Source organism: Pseudophryne corroboree, chromosome 12, assembly GCF_028390025.1.
Source record: "Pseudophryne corroboree isolate aPseCor3 chromosome 12, aPseCor3.hap2, whole genome shotgun sequence".
Classification (NCBI taxonomy): Eukaryota; Metazoa; Chordata; class Amphibia; order Anura; family Myobatrachidae; genus Pseudophryne; species Pseudophryne corroboree.
In genome coordinates this window covers 97197634-97221605 of record NC_086455.1, presented here as the reverse complement: position 1 = coordinate 97221605, position 23972 = coordinate 97197634, and positions in this window count along the sequence as shown.

Genomic DNA, 23972 nt, shown 5'->3' with positions numbered 1-23972 from the left:
TTTGTGGCTCAATACCATGTAATGCATGTCTTTTAACAACAGTAGTCAAGTCTTCCAATGTACTTGTTAGTGAAACCCAATAGATAGCTTTATTTTCTCTTTGTTTCCTCAAATTTTTAATGCATATATTTTACAACTTTTGTAGTAAAGTATTCTAATGACTTGCTTTTGACACCACATAGAATATATCATGTTTAGTACTGGACATTGTAGCTTATTTACTTAAATCTCTGATATATTTTGTGCTGTTTTTGTTCAGACTGGGTAGCTCAGTTGGTAGAGTGTTGGTCTTGCACTATTAATGTACACCTCACATAGGTTCGAATCCCATGTAAGTTTGTTTTTATTTTACAAGTCTGCATTGTGGTTTGTGGCTCAATACCATGTAATGCATATGTCTTTTAACAACAGTAGTCAAGTCTTCCAATGTACTTGTTAGTGAAACCAAATAGATAGCTTTATTTTCTCTGTTTCCTCAAATTTTGAATGCATATCTTTTACAACTTTTGTAGTAAAGTATTCTAATGACTTATTATGACACCACATAGAATATATCATGTTTAGTACCTTGGATATTGTAGTTTATTGACTTAAATCTCTGATATATTTTGTTATATTTGTGTTAAGACTTGGTAGCTCAGTTGGTAGAGTGTTGGTCTTGCATGATCAATGTACACCTCACATAGGTTCGAATCCCATGTAAGTTTGTTTTTATTTTATTAGTCTGGTTTGTGGCTCAATACCATTTAATGCATATGTCTTTTAACAACAGTAGTCAAGTCTTCCAATGTACTTGTTAGTGAAACCCAATAGATAGCTTTATTTTCTCTGTGTTTCCTTAAAAAAATGTTTGCATATCTTTTACAACTTTTGTAGTAAAGTATTCTAATGACTTGCTTATGACACAATATAGAATATATCATGTTTAGTACCTTGAACATTGTAGCTTATTTACTTAAATCTCTGATATATTTTGCACAATTTAAGTTCATACTGGATAGCTCAGTTGGTAGAGTGTTGGTATTGTACGATCAATGTACACATCACATAGGTTTGAATCCCATGTAAGTTTGTTTTTATTTTACTAGTCTGCATTGTGGTTTGTGGCTCAATACCATTTAATGCATATGTCTTTTAACAACAGTAATCAAGTCTTCCAATGTACTTGTTAGTGAAATCCAATAGATACCTTTATTTACTCTGTGTTTCCTCAAATTTTTAATGCATATCTTTTACAACTTTTGTAGTAAAGTATTCTAATGACTTGCTTTTGACACCACATAGAATATATCATGTTTAGTACCTTGGACATTGTAGCTTATTTACTTAAATCTCTGATATATTTTATGCTGTTTTTGTTCAGACTGGGTAGCTCAGTTGGTAGAGTGTTGGTCTTGCACTATCAATGTACACCTCACATAGGTTTGAATCCCATGTAAGTTTGTTTTTATTTTACTAGTCTGCATTGTGGTTTGTGGCTCAATACCATTTAATGCATATGTCTTTTAACAACAATAGTCAAGTCTTCCAATGTACTTGTTAGTGAAACACAATAGATAGCTTTATTTTCTCTTTGTTTCCTCAAATTTTTAATGCATATCTTTTACAACTTTTGTAGTAAAGTATTCTAATGAATTGCATATGACACCCCATAGAATATATCATGTTTAGTACCTTGGACATTGTAGCTTATTGACTTAAATCTCTGATATATATTGTGCTGTTTTTGTTCAGACTGGGTAGCTCAGTTGGTAGAGTGTTGGTCTTGCACTATCAATGTACACCTCACATAGGTTCGAATCCCATGTAAGTTTGTTTTTATTTTATTAGTCTGGTTTGTGGCTCAATACCATTTAATGGATATGTCTTTTAACAACAGTAGTCAAGTCTTCCAATGTACTTGTTAGTGAAACCCAATAGATAGCTTTATTTTCTCTGTGTTTCCTCAAATTTTTAATGCATATCTTTTACAACTTTTGTAATAAAGTATTCTTATGACTTGCTTTTGACACCACATAGAATATATCATGTGTATTACCTTGGACATTGTAATTTATTGACTTAAATCTCTGATATATTTTGTGCTGTTTTTGTTCAGACTGGGAAGCTCAGTTGGTAGAGTGTTGGTCTTGTACTATCAATGTACACCTCACATAGGTTTGAATCCCATGTAAGTTTATTTTTTGTTTTACTAGTCTGCATTGTGGTTTTTGGCTCAATACCATGTAATGCATGTCTTTTAACAACAGTAGTCAAGTCTTCCAATGTACTTGTTAGTGAAACCCAATAGATAGCTTTATTTTCTCTTTGTTTCCTCAAATTTTTAATGCATATCTTTTACAACTTTTGTAGTAAAGTATTCTAATGACTTGCATATGACACCACATAGAATATATCATGTTTAGTACCTTGGACATTGTAGCTTATTGACTTAAATCTCTGATATATATTGTGCTGTTTTTGTTCAGACTGGGTAGCTCAGTTGGTAGAGTGTTGGTCTTGCACTATCAATGTACACCTCACATAGGTTCGAATCCCATGTAAGTTTGTTTTTATTTTATTAGTCTGGTTTGTGGCTCAATACCATTTAATGGATATGTCTTTTAACAACAGTAGTCAAGTCTTCCAATGTACTTGTTAGTGAAACCCAATAGATAGCTTTATTTTCTCTTTGTTTCCTCAAATTTTTTATGCATATCTTTTACAACTTTTGTAGTAAAGTATTCTAATGACTTGCTTATGACACCACATAGAATATATCATGTTTAGTACATTGGACATTGTAGCTTATTGACTTAAATCTCTGATATATTTTGTGCTGTTTTTGTTCAGACTGGGTAGCTCAGTTGTTAGAGTGTAGGTCTTGCACTAACAATGTACACCTCACATAGGTTCGAATCCCATGTAAGTTTGTTTTTATTTTACTAGTCTGCATTGTGGTTTGTGGCTCAATACCATTTAATGCATATGTCTTTTAACAACAATAGTCAAGTCTTCCAATGTACTTGTTAGTGAAACCCAATAGATAGCTTTATTTTCTCTTTGTTTCCTCAAATTTTAAATGCATATCTTTTACAACTTTTGTAGTAAAGTATTCTAATGACTTGCTTATGACACCCCATAGAATATATCATGTTTAGTACCTTGGACATTGTAGCCTATTTACTTAAATCTCTGATATATTTTGTGTCTTTCGTGTTCAGACTGGGTAGCTCAGTTGGTAGAGTGTTGGTCTTGCACTATCAATGTACACCTCACATAGGTTCGAATCCCATGTAAGTTTGTTTTTATTTTATTAGTCTGGTTTGTGGCTCAATACCATTTAATGGATATGTCTTTTAACAACAGTAGTCAAGTCTTCCAATGTACTTGTTAGTGAAACCCAATAGATAGCTTTATTTTCTCTTTGTTTCCTCAAATTTTTTATGCATATCTTTTACAACTTTTGTAGTAAAGTATTCTAATGACTTGCTTATGACACCACATAGAATATATCATGTTTAGTACATTGGACATTGTAGCTTATTGACTTAAATCTCTGATATATTTTGTGCTGTTTTTGTTCAGACTGGGTAGCTCAGTTGTTAGAGTGTAGGTCTTGCACTAACAATGTACACCTCACATAGGTTCGAATCCCATGTAAATTTGTTTTTATTTTACTAGTCTGCATTGTGGTTTGTGGCTCAATACCATTTAATGCATATGTCTTTTAACAACAATAGTCAAGTCTTCCAATGTACTTGTTAGTGAAACCCAATAGATAGCTTTATTTTCTCTTTGTTTCCTCAAATTTTAAATGCATATCTTTTACAACTTTTGTAGTAAAGTATTCTAATGACTTGCTTATGACACCCTATAGAATATATCATGTTTAGTACCTTGGACATTGTAGCCTATTTACTTAAATCTCTGATATATTTTGTGTCTTTCGTGTTCAGACTGGGTAGCTCAGTTGGTAGAGTGTTGGTCTTGCACTATCAATGTACACCTAGCATAGGTTAGAATCCCAAGTAAGTTTATTTATATTTTTCTAGTCTGCATTGTGGTTTGTGGCTCAATACCATTTAATGCATATGTCTTTTAACAACAGTAGTCAAGTCTTCCAATGTACTTGTTAGTGAAACCCAATAGATAGCTTTATTTTCTCTTTGTTTCCTCAAATTTTAAATGCATATCTTTTACAACTTTTGTAGTAAAGTATTCTAATGACTTGCTTTTGACACCACATAGAATATATCATGTTTAGTACCTTGGACATTGTAGCTTATTGACTTAAATCTCTGATATATATTGTGCTGTTTTTGTTCAGACTGGGTAGCTCAGTTGGTAGAGTGTTGGTCTTGCACTATCAATGTACACCTCACATAGGTTCGAATCCCATGTTAGTTTGTTTTTATTTTATTAGTCTGGTTTGTGGCTCAATACCATTTAATGCATATGTCTTTTTACAACTATAGTCAAGTCTTCCAATGTACTTGTTAGTGAAACCCAATAGATAGCTTTATTTTCTCTTTGTTTCCTCAAATTTTTAATGCATATCTGTTACAACTTTTGTAGTAAAGTTTTCTAATTACTTGCATATGACACCCAATAGAATATATCATGTTTAGTACCTTGAACACTGTAGCTTATTTACTTAAATCTCTGTTATATATTATACTTTTTGTTTTTAGACTGGGTAGCTCAGTTGGTAGAGTGTTGGTCTTGCACTATTAATGTACACCTCACATAGGGTCGAATCCCTTGTAAGTGTATTTTTTTTTTACTAGTCTGCATTGTGGTTTTTGGCTCAATACCATGTAATGCATGTCTTTTAACAACAGTAGTCAAGTCTTCCAATGTACTTGTTAGTGAAACCCAATAGATAGCTTTATTTTCTCTTTGTTTCCTCAAATTTTTAATGCATATCTGTTACAACTTTTGTAGTAAAGTATTCTAATGACTTGCTTATGACACCACATAGAATATATCATGTTTAGTACCTTGGACATTGTAGCTTATTGACTTAAATCTCTGATATATTTTGTGTCTTTCGTGTTCAGACTGTGTAGCTCAGTTGGTAGAGTGTTGGTATTGTATGATCAATGTACACCTCACATAGGTTCGAATACCATGTAAGTTTATTTTTATTTTACTAGCCTGCATTGTAGTTTGTGGATCAATACCATGTAATGCATGTCTTTTAACAACAGTAGTCAAGTCTTCCAATGTACTTGTTAGTGAAACCCAATAGATAGCTTTATTTTCTCTTTGTTTCCTCAAATTTTTAATGCATATCTGTTACAACTTTTGTAGTACAGTATTCTAATTACTTGCATATGACACCCCATAGAATATATCATGTTTAGTACCTTGAACACTGTAGCTTATTTACTTAAATCTCTGTTATATTTTACACTTTTTGTCTTCAGACTGGGTAGCTCAGTTGGTAGAGTTTTGGTCTTGCACTATCAATGTACACCTCACATAGGGTCGAATCCCATGTAAGTTTATTTTTATTTTACTAGTCTGCATTGTGGTTTGTGGCTCAATACCATGTAATGCATGTCTTTTAACAACAGTAGTCAAGTCTTCCAATGTACTTGTTAGTGAAACCCAATAGATAGCTTTATTTTCTCTTTGTTTCCTCAAATTTTTAATGCATATCTTTTACAACTTTTGTAGTAAAGTATTCTAATGACTTGCTTTTGACACCACATAGAATATATCATGTTTAGTACCTTGGACATTGTAGCTTATTGACTTAAATCTCTGATATATATTGTGCTGTTTTTGTTCAGACTGGGTAGCTCAGTTGGTAGAGTGTTGGTCTTACACTATCAATGTACACCTCACATAGGTTCGAATCCCATGTAAGTTTGTTTTTATTTTATTAGTCTGGTTTGTGGCTCAATACCATTTAATGGATATGTCTTTTAACAACAGTAGTCAAGTCTTCCAATGTACTTTTTAGTGAAACCCAATAGATAGCTTTATTTTCTCTTTGTTTCCTCAAATTTTTAATGCATATCTTTTACAACTTTTGTTGTAAAGTATTCTAATGACTTGCATATGACACCCCATAGAATATATCATGTTTAGTACCTTGGATATTGTAGTTTATTGACTTAAATCTCTGATATATTTTGTTATATTTGTGTTAAGACTTGGTAGCTCAGTTGGTAGAGTGTTGGTCTTGTATGATCAATGTACACCTCACATAGGTTTGAATCCCATGTAAGTTTGCTTTTATTTTATTCGTTTGGTTTGTGGCTCAATACCATTTAATGCTTATGTCTTTTAACAACAGTAGGCAAGTCTTCCAATGTACTTGTTAGTGAAATCCAATAGATACCTTTATTTACTCTGTGTTTCCTCACATTTTTAATGCATATCTTTTACAACTTTTGTAGTAAAGTATTCTAATGACTTGCTTTTGACACCCCATAGAATATATCATGTTTAGTACCTTGGACATTGTAGCTTATTTACTTAAATCTCTGATATATTTTATGCATTTTGTGTTCAGACTGGGTATCTCAGTTGGTAGAGTGTTGGTCTTGCACTATCAATGTACACCTCACATAGGGTCGAATCCCATGTAAGTTTATTTTATTTTACTAGTCTGCATTGTGGTTTGTGGCTCAATACCATGTAATGCATATGTCTTTTAACAACAGTAGTCAAGTCTTCCAATGTACTTGTTAGTGAAACCCAATAGATAGCTTTATTTTCTCTGTTTCCTCAAATTTTGAATGCATATCTTTTACAACTTTTGTAGTAAAGTATTCTAATGACTTGCTTTTGACACCACATAAAATATATCATGTTTAGTACTGGACATTGTAGCTTATTTACTTAAATCTCTGATATATTTTGTGCTGTTTTTGTTCAGACTGGGCAGCTTTGTTGGGAGAGTGTTGGTCTTGCACTATCAATGTACACCTTACATAGGTTCGAATCCCATGTAAGTTTGTTTTTATTTTACTAGTCTGCATTGTGGTTTGTGGCTCAATACCATGTAATGCATATGTCTTTTAACAACAGTAGTCAAGTCTTCCAATGTACTTGTTAGTGAAACCCAATAGATAGCTTTATTTTCTCTGTTTCCTCAAATTTTGAATGCATATCTTTTACAACTTTTGTAGTAAAGTATTCTAATGACTTATTATGACACCACATAGAATATATCATGTTTAGTACCTTGGATCTTGTAGTTTATTGACTTAAATCTCTGATATATTTTGTTATGTTTGTGTTAAGATTTGGTAGCTCAGTTGGTAGAGTGTTGGTCTTGCATGATCAATGTATACCTCACATAGGTTTGAATCCCATGTAAGTTTGTTTTTATTTTATTCGTCTGGTTTGTGGCTCAATACCATTTTATGCATATGTCTTTTAACAACAGTAGTCAAGTCTTCCAATGTACTTGTTAGTGAAACCCAATAGATAGCTTTATTTTCTCTGTGTTTCCTTAAAAAAATGTTTGCATATCTTTTACAACTTTTGTAGTAAAGTATTCTAATGACTTGCTTATGACACCATATAGAATATATCATGTTTAGTACCTTGAACATTGTAGCTTATTTACTTAAATCTCTGATATATTTTGCACAATTTAAGTTCATACTGGATAGCTCAGTTGGTAGAGTGTTAGTATTGTACAATCAATGTACACCTCACATAGATTTGAATCCCATGTAAGTTTGTTTTTATTTTCCTAGTCTGCATTGTGGTTTGTGGCTCAATACCATTTAATGCATATGTCTTTTAACAAAAGTAGTCAAGTCTTCCAATGTACTTGTTAGTGAAATCCAATAGATACCTATATTTACTCTGTGTTTCCTCAAATTTTTAATGCATATCTTTTACAACTTTTGTAGTAAAGTATTCTAATGACTTGCTTTTGACACCACATAGAATATATCATGTTTAGTACCTTGGACATTGTAGCTTATTTACTTAAATCTCTGATATATTTTATGCTGTTTTAGTTCAGACTGGGTAGCTCAGTTGGTAGAGTGTTGGTCTTGCACTATTAATGTACACCTAGCATAGGTTCGAATCCCATGTAAGTTTGCTTTTATTTTACTAGTCTGCATTGTAGTTTGTGGCTCAATACCATGTAATGCATGTCTTTTAACAACAGTAGTCAAGTCTTCCAATGTACTTGTTAGTGAAACCCAATAGATAGCTTTATTTTCTCTTTGTTTCCTCAAATTTTTAATGCATATCTTTTACAACTTTTGTAATAAAGTATTCTTATGACTTGCTTTTGACACCACATAGAATATATCATGTGTATTACCTTGGACATTGTAATTTATTGACTTAAATCTCTGATATATTTTGTGCTGTTTTTGTTCAGACTGGGAAGCTCAGTTGGTAGAGTGTTGGTCTTGTACTATCAATGTACACCTCACATAGGTTTGAATCCCATGTAAGTTTATTTTTTGTTTTACTAGTCTGCATTGTGGTTTTTGGCTCAATACCATGTAATGCATGTCTTTTAACAACAGTAGTCAAGTCTTCCAATGTACTTGTTAGTGAAACCCAATAGATAGCTTTATTTTCTCTTTGTTTCCTCAAATTTTTAATGCATATCTTTTACAACTTTTGTAGTAAAGTATTCTAATGACTTGCATATGACACCACATAGAATATATCATGTTTAGTACCTTGGACATTGTAGCTTATTGACTTAAATCTCTGATATATATTGTGCTGTTTTTGTTCAGACTGGGTAGCTCAGTTGGTAGAGTGTTGGTCTTGCACTATCAATGTACACCTCACATAGATTCGAATCCCATGTAAGTTTGTTTTTATTTTATTAGTCTGGTTTGTCGCTCAATACCATTTAATGGATATGTCTTTTTACAACAGTAGTCAAGTCTTCCAATGCACTTGTTAGTGAAACCCAATAGATAGCTTTATTTTCTCTTTGTTTCCTCAAATTTTTAATGCATATCTTTTACAACTTTTGTAGTAAAGTATTCTAATGACTTGCTTATGACACCACATAGAATATATCATGTTTAGTACATTGGACATTGTAGCTTATTGACTTAAATCTCTGATATATTTTGTGCTGTTTTTGTTCAGACTGGGTAGCTCAGTTGTTAGAGTGTAGGTCTTGCACTAACAATGTACACCTCACATAGGTTCGAATCCCATGTAAGTTTGTTTTTATTTTACTAGTCTGCATTGTGGTTTGTGGCTCAATACCATTTAATGCATATGTCTTTTATCAACAGTAGTCAAGTCTTCCAATGTACTTGTTAGTGAAACCCAATAGATAGCTTTATTTTCTCTTTGTTTCCTCAAATTTTAAATGCATATCTTTTACAACTTTTGTAGTAAAGTATTCTAATGACTTGCTTATGACCCCCATAGAATATATCATGTTTAGTACCTTGGACATTGTAGCCTATTTACTTAAATCTCTGATATATTTTGTGTCTTTTGTGTTCAGACTGGGTAGCTCAGTTGGTAGAGTGTTGGTCTTGCACTATCAATGTACACCTAGCATAGGTTAGAATCCCAAGTAAGTTTATTTTTATTTTTCTAGTCTGCATTGTGGTTTGTGGCTCAATACAATGTAATGCATGTCTTCTAACAACAGTAGTCAAGTCTTCCAATGTACTTGTTAGTAAAACCCAATAGATAGCTTTATTTTCTCTTTGTTTCCTCAAATTTTTAATGCATATCTGTTACAACTTTTGTAGTAAAGTATTCTAATGACTTGCTTATGACACCACATAGAATATATCATGTTTAGTACCTTGGACATTGTAGCTTATTTACTTAAATATCTGATATATTTTCTGTCTTTTGTGTTCAGACTGGGTAGCTCAGTTGGTAGAGTGTTGGTATTGTATGATCAATGTACACCTCACATAGGTTTGAATCCCATGTAAGTTTATTTTTATTTTACTAGTCTGCATTGTAGTTTGTGGCTCAATACCATGTAATGAATGTCTTTTAACAACAGTAGTCAAGTCTTCCAATGTACTTGTTAGTGAAACCCAATAGATAGCTTTATTTTCTCTTTGTTTCCTCAAATTTTTAATGCATATCTGTTACAACTTTTGTAGTAAAGTATTCTAATTACTTGCATATGACACCCCATAGAATATATCATGTTTAGTACCTTGAACACTGTAGCTTATTTACTTAAATCTCTGTTATATTTTATACTTTTGGTCTTCAGACTGGGTAGCTCAGTTGGTAGAGTGTTGGTCTTGCACTATCAATGTACACCTAACATAGGTTAGAATCCCATGTAAGTTTATTTTTATTTTTCTAGTCTGCATTGTGGTTTGTGGCTCAATACCACGTAATGCATGTCTTTTCACAACAGTAGTCAAGTCTTCCAATGTACTTGTTAGTGAAACCCAATAGATAGCTTTATTTTCTCTTTGTTTCCTCAAATTTTAAATGCATATCTTTTACAACTTTTGTAGTAAAGTATTCTAATGACTTGCTTTTGACACCACATAGAATATATCATGTTTAGTACCTTGGACATTGTAGCTTATTGACTTAAATCTCTGATATATATTGTGCTGTTTTTGTTCAGACTGGGTAGCTCAGTTGGTAGAGTGTTGGTGTTGCACTATCAATGTACAGCTCACATAGGTTCAAATCCCATGTAAGTTTGTTTTTATTTTATTAGTCTGGTTTGTGGCTCAATACCATTTAATGGATATGTCTTTTAACAACAGTAGTCAAGTCTTCCAATGTACTTGTTAGTGAAACCCAATAGATAGCTTTATTTTCTCTTTGTTTCCTCAAATTTTTAATGCATATCTTTTACAACTTTTGTAGTAAAGTATTCTAATGACTTGCTTTTGACACCACATAGAATATATCATGTTTAGTACCTTGGACATTGTAGCTTATTGACTTAAATCTCTGATATATTTTGTGCCTTTTGTGTTCAGTCTGGGTAGCTCAGTTGGTAGAGTGTTGGTCTTGCACTATAAATGTCCACCTGACATAGGTTCGAATCCCATGTAAGTTTGTTTTTATTTTATTAGTCTGGTTTGTGGCTCAATACCATTTAATGGATATGTCTTTTAACAACAGTAGTCAAGTCTTCCAATGTACTTTTTAGTGAAACCCAATAGATAGCTTTATTTTCTCTTTGTTTCCTCAAATTTTTAATGCATATCTTTTACAACTTTTGTAGTAAAGTATTCTAATGACTTGCTTTTGACACCACATAGAATATATCATGTTTAGTATCTTGGACATTGTAGCTTATTGACTTAAATCTCTGATATATATTGTGCTGTTTTTGTTCAGACTGGGTAGCTCAGTTGTTAGAGTGTAGGTCTTGCACTAACAATGTACACCTCACATAGGTTTGAATCCCATGTAAGTTTGTTTTTATTTTACTAGTCTGCATTGTGGTTTGTGGCTCAATACCATGTAATGCATATGTCTTTTAACAACAGTAGTCAAGTCTTCCAATGTACTTGTTAGTGAAACCCAATAGATAGCTTTATTTTCTCTTTGTTTCCTCAAATTTTTAATGCATATCTTTTACAACTTTTGTAGTAAAGTATTCTAATGACTTGCTTTTGACACCACATAGAATATATCATGTTTAGTACCTTGGACATTGTAGCTTATTGACTTAAATCTCTGATATATTTTGTGCCTTTCGTGTTCAGTCTGGGTAGCTCAGTTGGTAGAGTGTTGGTCTTGCACTATAAATGTCCATCTGACATAGGTTCGAATCCCATGTAAGTTTGTTTTTATTTTATTAGTCTGGTTTGTGGCTCAATACCATTTAATGGATATGTCTTTTAACAACAGTAGTCAAGTCTTCCAATGTACTTTTTAGTGAAACCCAATAGATAGCTTTATTTTCTCTTTGTTTCCTCAAATTTTTAATGCATATCTTTTACAACTTTTGTAGTAAAGTATTCTAATGACTTGCTTTTGACACCACATAGAATATATCATGTTTAGTATCTTGGACATTGTAGCTTATTGACTTAAATCTCTGATATATATTGTGCTGCTTTTGTTCAGACTGGGTAGCTCAGTTGGTAGAGTGTTGGTCTTGCACTATCAATGTACACCTCACATAGGTTCGAATCCCATGTAAGTTTGTTTTTATTTTATTAGTCTGGTTTGTGGCTCAATACCATTTAATGGATATGTCTTTTAACAACAGTAGTCAAGTCTTCCAATGTACTTTTTAGTGAAACCCAATAGATAGCTTTATTTTCTCTTTGTTTCCTCAAATTTTTAATGCATATCTTTTACAACTTTTGTAGTAAAGTATTCTAATGACTTGCTTTTGACACCACATAGAATATATCATGTTTAGTACCTTGGACATTGTAGCTTATTGACTTAAATCTCTGATATATTTTGTGACTTTTGTGTTCAGTCTGGGTAGCTCAGTTGGTAGAGTGTTGGTCTTGCACTATAAATGTCCACCTGACATAGGTTCGAATCCCATGTAAGTTTATTTTTATTTTACTAGTCTGCATTGTGGTTTGTGGCTCAATACCATGTAATGCATGTCTTTTCACAACAGTAGTCAAGTCTTCCAATGTACTTGTTAGTGAAACCCAATAGATAGCTTTATTTTCTCTTTGTTTCCTCAAATTTTCAATGCATATCTTTTACAAGTTTTGTAGTAAAGTATTCTAATGACTTGCTTTTGACACCACATAGAATATATCATGTTTAGTACCTTGGACATTGTAGCTTATTGACTTAAATCTCTGATATATATTGTGCTGTTATTGCACAGACTGGGTAGCTCAGTTGGTAGAGTGTTGGTCTTGCACTATCAATGTACACCTCACATAGGTTCGAATCCCATGTAAGTTTTTATTTTATTTTATTAGTTTGGTTTGTGGCTCAATACCATTTAATGGATATGTCTTTTAACAACAGTAGTCAAGTCTTCCAATGTACTTGTTAGTGAAACCCAATAGATAGCTTTATTTTCTCTTTGTTTCCTCAAATTTTTAATGCATATCTTTTACAACTTTTGTAGTAAAGTATTCTAATGACTTGCTTTTGACACCACATAGAATATATCATGTTTAGTACCTTGGACATTGTAGCTTATTGACTTAAATCTCTGATATATATTGTGCTGTTTTTGTTCAGACTGGGTAGCTCAGTTGGTAGAGTGTTAGTCTTGCACTATCAATGTACACCTCTCATAGGTTCAAATCCCATCTAAGTTTGTTTTTATTTTATTAGTCTGGTTTGTGGCTCAATACCATTTAATGGATATGTCTTTTAACAACAGTAGTCAAGTCTTCCAATGTACTTGTTAGTGAAACCCAATAGATAGCTTTATTTTCTCTTTGTTTCCTCAAATTTTTAATGCATATCTTTTACAACTTTTGTAGTAAAATATTCTAATGACTTGCTTATGACACCACATAGAATATATCATGTTTAGTACATTGGACATTGTAGCCTATTTACTTAAATCTCTGATATATTTTGTGCATTTTATGTTCATACTGGATAGCTCAGTTGGTAGAGTGTTGGTATTGTACGATCAATGTACACCTCACATAGGTTTGAATCCCATGTAAATTTATTTTTATTTTACTTGTCTGCATTGTGGTTTGTGGCTCAATACCATTTAATGCATATGTCTTTTAACAACAGTAGTCAAGTCTTCCAATGTACTTGTTAGTTAAACCCAATAGATAGCTTTATTTACTTTGTGTTTCCTCAAATTTTTTATGCATATCTTTTACAACTTTTGTAGTAAAGTATTCTAATGAATTGCATATGACACCCCATAGAATATATCATGTTTAGTACCTTGAACATTGTAGCTTATTTACTTAAATCTCTGTTATATTTTATACTTTTTGTCTTCAGACTGGGTAGCTCAGTTGGTAGAGTTTTGGTCTAGCACTATCAATGTACACCTAGCATAGGTTCGAATCCCATGTAAGTTTATTTTTATTTTACTAGTCTGCATTGTGGTTTGTGGCTCAATACCATGTAATGCATGTCTTTTAACAACAGTAGTCAAGTCTTCCAATGTACTTGTTAGTGAAACCCAATAGATAGCTTTATTTTCTCTTTGTTTCCTCAAATTTTTAATGCATATCTTTTACAACTTTTGTAGTAAAGTATTCTAATGACTTGCTTTTGACACCACATAGAATATATCATGTTTAGTACCTTGGACATTGTAGCTTATTGACTTAAATCTCTGATATATATTGTGCTGTTTTTGTTCAGACTGGGTAGCTCAGTTGGTAGAGTGGTGGTCTTGCACTATCAATGTACACCTCACATAAGTTTGAATCCCATGTAAGTTTGTTTTTATTTTATTAGTCTGGTTTGTGGCTCAATACCATTTAATGGATATGGCTTTTAACAACAGTATTGAAGTCTTCCAATGTACTTGTTAGTGAAACCCAATAGATAGCTTTATTTTCTCTTTGTTTCCTCAAATTTTTAATGCATATCTTTTACAACTTTTGTAGTAAAGTATTCTAATGACTTGCTTATGACACCACATAGAATATATCATGTTTAGTACATTGGACATTGTAGCTTATTGACTTAAATCTCTGATATATTTTGCACTGTTTTTGTTCAGACTGGGTAGCTCAGTTGTTAGAGTGTAGGTCTTGCACTAACAATGTACACCTCACATAGGTTCGAATCCCATGTAAGTTTGTTTTTATTTTACTAGTCTGCATTGTGGTTTGTGGCTCAATACCATTTAATGCATAAGTCTTTTAACAACAGTAGTCAAGTCTTCCAATGTACTTGTTAGTGAAACCCAATAGATAGCTTTATTTTCTCTTTGTTTCCTCAAATTTTAAATGCATATCTTTTACAACTTTTGTAGTAAAGTATTCTAATGACTTGCTTATGACACCCCATAGAATATATCATGTTTAGTACCTTGGACATTGTAGCCTATTTACTTAAATCTCTGATATATTTTGTGTCTTTTGTGTTCAGACTGGGTAGCTCAGTTGGTAGAGTGTTGGTCTTGCAATATCAATGTACACCTAACATAGGTTAGAATCCCATGTAAGTTTATTTTTATTTTTCTAGTCTGCATTGTGGTTTGTGGCTCAATACCATGTAATGCATGTCTTTTAACAACAGTAGTCAAGTCTTCCAATGTACTTGTTAGTGAAACCCAATAGATAGCTTTATTTTCTCTTTGTTTCCTTAAATTTTTAATGCATATCTTTTACAAGTTTTGTAGTAAAGTATTCTAATGACTTGCTTATGACACCATATAGAATATATCATATGTAGTACCATGGACATTGTAGATTATTTACTTAAATCTCTGATATATTTTGCGCAATAAAAGTTCAGACTGGGTTGCTCAGTTGGTAGAGTGTTGGTCTTATACTAACAATGTACACCTCACATAGGTTTGAATCCCATGTAAGTTTGTTTTTATTTTACTAGTCTGCATTGTGGTTTGTGGCTCAATACCATTTAATGCATATGTATTTTAACAACAGTAGTCAAGTCTTCCAATGTACTTGTTAGTGAAACCCAATAGATAGCTTTATTTTCTCTTTGTTTCCTCAAATTTTAAATGCATATCTTTTACAACTTTTGTAGTAAAGTATTCTAATGACTTGCATATGACACCCCATAGAATATATCATGTTTAGTACCTTGAACATTGTAGCTTATTTACTTAAATCTCTATTATATTTTCTACTTTTTGTATTCAGACTGGGTAGCTCAGTTGGTAGAGTGTTGGTCTTGCACTATTAATGTACACCTAGCATAGGTTCGAATCCCATGTAAGTTTATTTTTATTTTACTAGTCTGCATTGTGGTTTGTGGCTCAATACCATGTAATGCATGTCTTTTAACAACAGTAGTCAAGTCTTCCAATGTACTTGTTAGTGAAACCCAATAGATAGCTTTATTTTCTCTTTGTTTCCTCAAATTTTCAATGCATATCTTTTACAACTTTTGTAGTAAAGTATTCTAATGACTTGCTTTTGACACCACATAGAATATATCATGTTTAGTACCTTGGACATTGTAGCTTATTGACTTAAATCTCTGATATATTTTGTGCTGTTTTCGTTCAGACTGGGTAGCTCAGTTGGTAGAGTGTTGGTCTTGTACTATCAATGTACACCTCACATAGGTTAGAATCCCATGTAAGTTTGTTTTTATTTTACTAGTCTGCATTGTGGTTTGTGGCTCAATACCATTTAATGCATATTATATGTCTTTTAACAACAATAGTCAAGTCTTCCAATGTACTTGTTAGTGAAACACAATAGATAGCTTTATTTTCTCTTTGTTTCCTCAAATTTTTAATGCATATCTTTTACAACTTTTGTAGTAAAGTATTCTAATGACTTGCATATGACACCCCATAGAATATATCATGTTTAGTACCTTGAACATTGTAGCTTATTTACTTAAATCTCTATTATATTTTCTACTTTTTGTATTCAGACTGGGTAGCTCAGTTGGTAGAGTGTTGGTCTTGCACTATTAATGTACACCTAGCATAGGTTCGAATCCCATGTAAGTTTATTTTTATTTTACTAGTCTGCATTGTGGTTTGTGGCTCAATACCATGTAATGCATGTCTTTTAACAACAGTAGTCAAGTCTTCCAATGTACTTGTTAGTGAAACCCAATAGATAGCTTTATTTTCTCTTTGTTTCCTCAAAATTTTAATGCATATCTGTTACAACTTTTGTAGTACAGTATTCTAATTACTTGCATATGACACCCCATAGAATATATCATGTTTAGTACCTTGAACACTGTATCTTATTTACTTAAATCTCTGTTATATTTTATGCTTTTTGTCTTCAGACTGGGTAGCTCAGTTGGTAGAGTTTTGGTCTTGCACTATCAATGTACACCTCACATAGGGTCGAATCCCATGTAAGTTTATTTTTATTTTACTAGTCTGCATTGTGGTTTGTGGCTCAATACCATGTAATGCATGTCTTTTCACAACAGTAGTCAAGCCTTCCAATGTACTTGTTAGTGAAACCCAATAGATAGCTTTATTTTCTCTTTGTTTCCTCAAATTTTTAATGCATATCTTTTACAACTTTTGTAGTAAAGTATTCTAATGACTTGCTTTTGACACCACATAGAATATATCATGTTTAGTATCTTGGACATTGTAGCTTATTGACTTAAATCTCTGATATATATTGTACTGTTTTTGTTCAGACTGGGTAGCTCAGTTGGTAGAGTGTTGGTCTTGCACTATCAATGTACACCTCACATAGGTTCGAATCCCATGTAAGTTCGTTTTTATTTTATTAGTCTGGTTTGTGGCTCAATACCATTTAATGGATATGTCTTTTAACAACAGTAGTCAAGTCTTCCAATGTACTTTTTAGTTAAACCCAATAGATAGCTTTATTTTCTCTTTGTTTCCTCAAATTTTTAATGCATATCTTTTACAACTTTTGTAGTAAAGTATTCTAATGACTTGCTTATGACACCACATAGAATATATGATGTTTAGTACATTGGATATTGTAGCTTATTGACTTAAATCTCTGATATATTTTGTGCTGTTTTTGTTCAGACTGGGTAGCTCAGTTGTTAGAGTGTAGGTCTTGCACTAACAATGTACACCTCACATAGGTTTGAATCCCATGTAAGTTTGTTTTTATTTTACTAGTCTGCATTGTGGTTTGTGGCTCAATACCATGTAATGCATATGTCTTTTAACAACAGTAGTCAAGTCTTCCAATGTACTTGTTAGTGAAACCCAATAGATAGCTTTATTTTCTCTTTGTTTCCTCAAATTTTCAATGCATATCTTTTACAAGTTTTGTAGTAAAGTATTCTAATGACTTGCTTTTGACACCACATAGAATATATCATGTTTAGTACCTTGGACATTGTAGCTTATTGACTTAAATCTCTGATATATATTGTTCTGTTTTTGTTCAGACTGGGTAGCTCAGTTGGTAGAGTGTTGGTCTTGCACTATCAATGTACACCTCACATAGGTTCGAATCCCATGTAAGTTTGTTTTTATTTTATTAGTTTGGTTTGTGGCTCAATATCATTTAATGGATATGTCTTTTAACAACAGTAGTCAAGTCTTCCAATGTACTTGTTAGTGAAACCCAATAGATAGCTTTATTTTCTCTTTGTTTCCTCAAATTTTTAATGCATATCTTTTACAACTTTTGTAGTAAAGTATTCTAATGACTTGCTTTTGACACCACATAGAATATATCATGTTTAGTACCTTGGACATTGTAGCTTATTGACTTAAATCTCTGATATATATTGTGCTGTTTTGGTTCAGACTGGGTAGCTCAGTTGGTAGAGTGTTAGTCTTGCACTATCAATGTACACATCTCATAGGTTCAAATCCCATGTAAGTTTGTTTTTATTTTATTAGTCTGGTTTGTGGCTCAATACCATTTAATGGATATGTCTTTTAACAACAGTAGTCAAGTCTTCCAATGTACTTGTTAGTGAAACCCAATAGATAGCTTTATTTTCTCTTTGTTTCCTCAAATTTTTAATGCATATCTTTTACAACTTTTGTAGTAAAATATTCTAATGACTTGCTTATGACACCACATAGAATATATCATGTTTAGTACATTGGACATTGTAGCTTATTGACTTAAATCTCTGATATATTTTGTGCTGTGTTTGTTCAGACTGGGTAGCTCAGTTTTTAGAGTGTAGGTCTTGCACTAACAATGTACACCTCACATAGGTTCGAATCCCTTGTAAGTTTATTTTTATTTTACTAGTCTGCATTGTGGTTTGTGGCTCAATACCATTTAATGCATATGTCTTTTAACAACAGTAGTCAAGTCTTCCAATGTACTTGTTAGTGAAACCCAATAGATAGCTTTATTTTCTCTTTGTTTCCTCAAATTTTAAATGCATATTTTTTACAACTTTTGTAGTAAAGTATTCTAATGACTTGCTTTTGACACCACATAGAATATATCATGTTTAGTACCTTGGACATTGTAGCTTATTGACTTAAATCTCTGATATATATTGTGCAGTTTTTGTTTAGACTAGGTAGCTCAGTTGGTAGAGTGTTGGTCTTGCACTATCAATGTACACCTCACATAGGTTCGAATCCCATGTAAGTTTGTTTTTATTTTATTAGTCTGGTTTGTGGCTCAATACCATTTAATGGACATGTCTTTTAACAACAGTAGTCAAGTCTTCCAATGTACTTGTTAGTGAAACCCAATAGATAGCTTTATTATCTCTTTGTTTCCTTAAATTTTTAATGCATATCTTTTACAACTTTTGTAGTAAAGTATTCTAATGACTTGCTTATGACACCACATAGAATATATCATGTTTAGTACCTTGGACATTGTAGCCTATTTACTTAAATCTCTGATATATTTTGCACATTTTAAGTTCATACTGGATAGCTTAGTTGGTAGAGTGTTGGTATTGTACGATCAATGTACACCTCACATAGGTTCGAATCCCATGTAAATTTATTTTTATTTTACTTGTCTGCATTGTGGTTTGTGGCTCAATACCATTTAATGCATATGTCTTTTAACAACAGTAGTCAAGTCTTCCAATGTACTTGTTAGTTAAACCCAATAGATAGCTTTATTTACTTTGTGTTTCCTCAAATTTTTTATGCATATCTTTTACAACTTTTGTAGTAAAGTATTCTAATGAATTGCATATGACACCCCATAGAATATATCATGTTTAGTACCTTGAACATTGTAGCTTATTTACTTAAATCTCTGTTATATTTTATACTTTTTGTCTTCAGACTGGGTAGCTCAGTTGGTAGAGTTTCGGTCTAGCACTATCAATGTACACCTAGCATAGGTTCGAATCCCATGTAAGTTTATTTTTATTTTACTAGTCTGCATTGTGGTTTGTGGCTCAATACCATGTAATGCGTGTCTTTTAACAACAGTAGTCAAGTCTTCCAATGTACTTGTTAGTGAAACCCAATAGATAGCTTTATTTTCTCTTTGTTTCCTCAAATTTTTAATGCATATCTTTTACAACTTTTGTAGTAAAGTATTCTAATGACTTGCTTTTGACACCACATAGAATATATCATGTTTAGTACCTTGGACATTGTAGCTTATTGACTTAAATCTCTGATATATATTGTGCTGTTTTTGTTCAGACTGGGTAGCTCAGTTGGTAGAGTGGTGGTCTTGCACTATCAATGTACACCTCACATGAGTTCGAATCCCATGTAAGATTGTTTTTATTTTATTAGTCTGGTTTGTGGCTCAATACCATTTAATGGATATGTCTTTTAACAACAGTAGTCAAGTCTTCCAATGTACTTGTTAGTGAAACCCAATAGATAGCTTTATTTTCTCTTTGTTTCCTCAAATTTTTAATGCATATCTTTTACAACTTTTGTAGTAGTGTATTCTAATGACTTGCTTATGACACCACATAGAATATATCATGTTTAGTACATTGGACATTGTAGCTTATTGACTTAAATCTCTGATATATTTTGCGCTGTTTTTTTTCAGACTGGGTAGCTCAGTTGTTAGAGTGTAGGTCTTGCACTAACAATGTACACCTCACATAGGTTCAAATCCCATGTAAGTTTGTTTTTATTTTACTAGTCTGCATTGTGGTTTGTGGCTCAATACCATTTAATGCATAAGTCTTTTAACAACAGTAGTCAAGTCTTCCAATGTACTTGTTAGTGAAACCCAATAGATAGCTTTATTTTCTCTTTATTTCCTCAAATTTTGAATGCATATCTGTTACAACTTTTGTTGTAAAGTATTCTAATTACTTGCTTATGACACCACATATATCATGTTTAGTACCTTGGACATTGTAGCTTATTTACTTAAATCTCTGATATATTTTATAAACTTTGTGTTCAGACTGGGTATATCAGTTTATAGAGTGTTGGTCTTGCACTATCAATGTAAATCTCACATAGGTTTAAATCCCATGTAAGTTTTTTTTTATTTTACTAGATCGCATTGTGGTTTGTGGCTCAATACCATGTAATACATGTCTTTTAACAACAGTAGTCAAGTCTTCCAATGTACTTGTTAGTGAAACCCAATAGATAGCTTTATTTTCTCTTTGTTTCCTCAAATTTTTAATGCATATATGTTACAACTTTTGTAGTAAAGTATTCTAATTACTTGCTTATGACACCACATAGAATATATCATGTTTTGTACCTTGGACATTGTAGCTTATTTACTTAAATCTTTGTTATATTTTGTGCGTTTTGTGTTCAGACTGGGTAGCTCATTTGGTAGAGTGTTGGTCTTGCACTATCAATGTACACCTAACATAGGTTTGAATCCCATGTAAGTTTATTTTTATTTTACTAGTCTGCATTGTAGTTTGTGGCTCAATAACATGTAATGCATGTCTTTTAACAACAATAGTCAAGTCTTCCAATGTACTTGTTAGTGAAACCCAATAGATAGCTTTATTTTCTCTTTGTTTCCTCAAATTTTGAATGCATATCTTTTACAACTTTTGTAATAAAGTATTCCAATTACTTGCTTATGACACCCCATAGAATATATCATGTTTAGTACCTTGGACATTGTAGCTTATTTACTTAAATCTCTGATATATTTTATGAATTTAGTGTTCAGACTGGGTAGATCAGTTGGCAGAGTGTTGGTCTCACACTATCAATGTACACCTCACATAGGTTCGAATCCCATGTAAGTTTATTTTTATTTTACTAGTCTGCATTGTAGTTTGTGGCTCAATACCATGTAATGCATGTCTTTTAACAACAATAGTCAAGTCTTCCAATGTACTTGTTAGTGAAACCCAATAGATAGCTTTATTTTCTCTTTGTTTCCTCAAATTTTTAATGCATATTTGTTACAACTTTTGTAGTAAAGTATTCTAATTACTTGCTTATGACACCCCATAGAATATATCATGTTTAGTACCTTGGACATTGTAGCTTTTTTACTTAAATCTCTGATATATTTTATGTCTTTCGTGTGCAGACGGGGTAGCTCAGTAGATAGAGTGTTGGTCTTGCACTATCAATGTAAATCTCACATAGGTTTAAATCCCATGTAAGTTTTTTTTTATTTTACTAGTCTGCATTGTAGTTTGTGGCTCAATACCATGTAATGCATGTCTTTTAACAACAATAGTCAAGTCTTCCAATGTACTTGTTAGTGAAACCCAATAGATAGCTTTATTTTCTCTTTGTTTCCTCAAATTTTTAATGCATATTTGTTACAACTTTTGTAGTAAAGTATTCTAATTACTTGCTTATGACACCCCGTAGAATATATCATGTTTAGTACCTTGGACATTGTAGCTTATTTACTTAAATCTCTGATATATTTTATGAATTTTGTGTTCAGACTGGGTAGATCAGTTGGTAGAGCGTTGGTCTTGTAATATCAATGTACACCTCAGATAGATTTGAATCCCATGTAAGTTTATTTTTAATTTACTAGTCTGCATTGTAGTTTGTGACTCAATACCACGTAATGCATGTCTTTTAACAACAGTAGTCAAGTCTTCCAATGTGCTTGTTAGTGAAACCCAATAGATAGCTTTATTTTCTCAGAGTTTCTTCAAATTTTTTATGCATATCTTTTACAACTTTTGTAGTAAAGTATTCTAATGACTTGCTTATGACACCACATAGACTATATCATGTTTAGTACCTAGGATATTGTAGCTTATTTACTTAAATCTCTGATATATTTTATGCATTTTGTGTAGAGAATGGGTAGCTCGGTTGGTAGAGTGTTGGTCTTGCACTGTCAATGTACACCTAACATAAGTTCAAATCCCTTGTAAGTTTATTTTTATTTTACTAGTCTGCATTGTAGTTTGTGGCTCAATACCATGTAATGCATGTCTTTTAACAACAATAGTCAAGTCTTCCAATGTACTTGTTAGTGAAACCCAATAGATAGCTTTATTTTCTCTTTGTTTCCTCAAATTTTTAATGCATATCTTTTACAACTTTTGTAGTAAAGTATTCTAATGACTTGCTTTTGACACCACATAGAATATATCATGTTTAGTACCTTGGACATTGTAGCTTATTGACTTAAATCTCTGATATATATTGTGCTGTTTTTGTTCAGACTGGGTAGCTCAGTTGGTAGAGTGGTGGTCTTGCACTATCAATGTACACCTCACATGAGTTCGAATCCCATGTAAGATTGTTTTTATTTTATTAGTCTGGTTTGTGGCTCAATACCATTTAATGGATATGTCTTTTAACAACAGTAGTCAAGTCTTCCAATGTACTTGTTAGTGAAACCCAATAGATAGCTTTATTTTCTCTTTGTTTCCTCAAATTTTTAATGCATATCTTTTACAACTTTTGTAGTAGTGTATTCTAATGACTTGCTTATGACACCACATAGAATATATCATGTTTAGTACATTGGACATTGTAGCTTATTGACTTAAATCTCTGATATATTTTGCGCTGTTTTTTTTCAGACTGGGTAGCTCAGTTGTTAGAGTGTAGGTCTTGCACTAACAATGTACACCTCACATAGGTTCAAATCCCATGTAAGTTTGTTTTTATTTTACTAGTCTGCATTGTGGTTTGTGGCTCAATACCATTTAATGCATAAGTCTTTTAACAACAGTAGTCAAGTCTTCCAATGTACTTGTTAGTGAAACCCAATAGATAGCTTTATTTTCTCTTTATTTCCTCAAATTTTGAATGCATATCTGTTACAACTTTTGTTGTAAAGTATTCTAATTACTTGCTTATGACACCACATATATCATGTTTAGTACCTTGGACATTGTAGCTTATTTACTTAAATCTCTGATATATTTTATAAACTTTGTGTTCAGACTGGGTATATCAGTTTATAGAGTGTTGGTCTTGCACTATCAATGTAAATCTCACATAGGTTTAAATCCCATGTAAGTTTTTTTTTATTTTACTAGATCGCATTGTGGTTTGTGGCTCAATACCATGTAATACATGTCTTTTAACAACAGTAGTCAAGTCTTCCAATGTACTTGTTAGT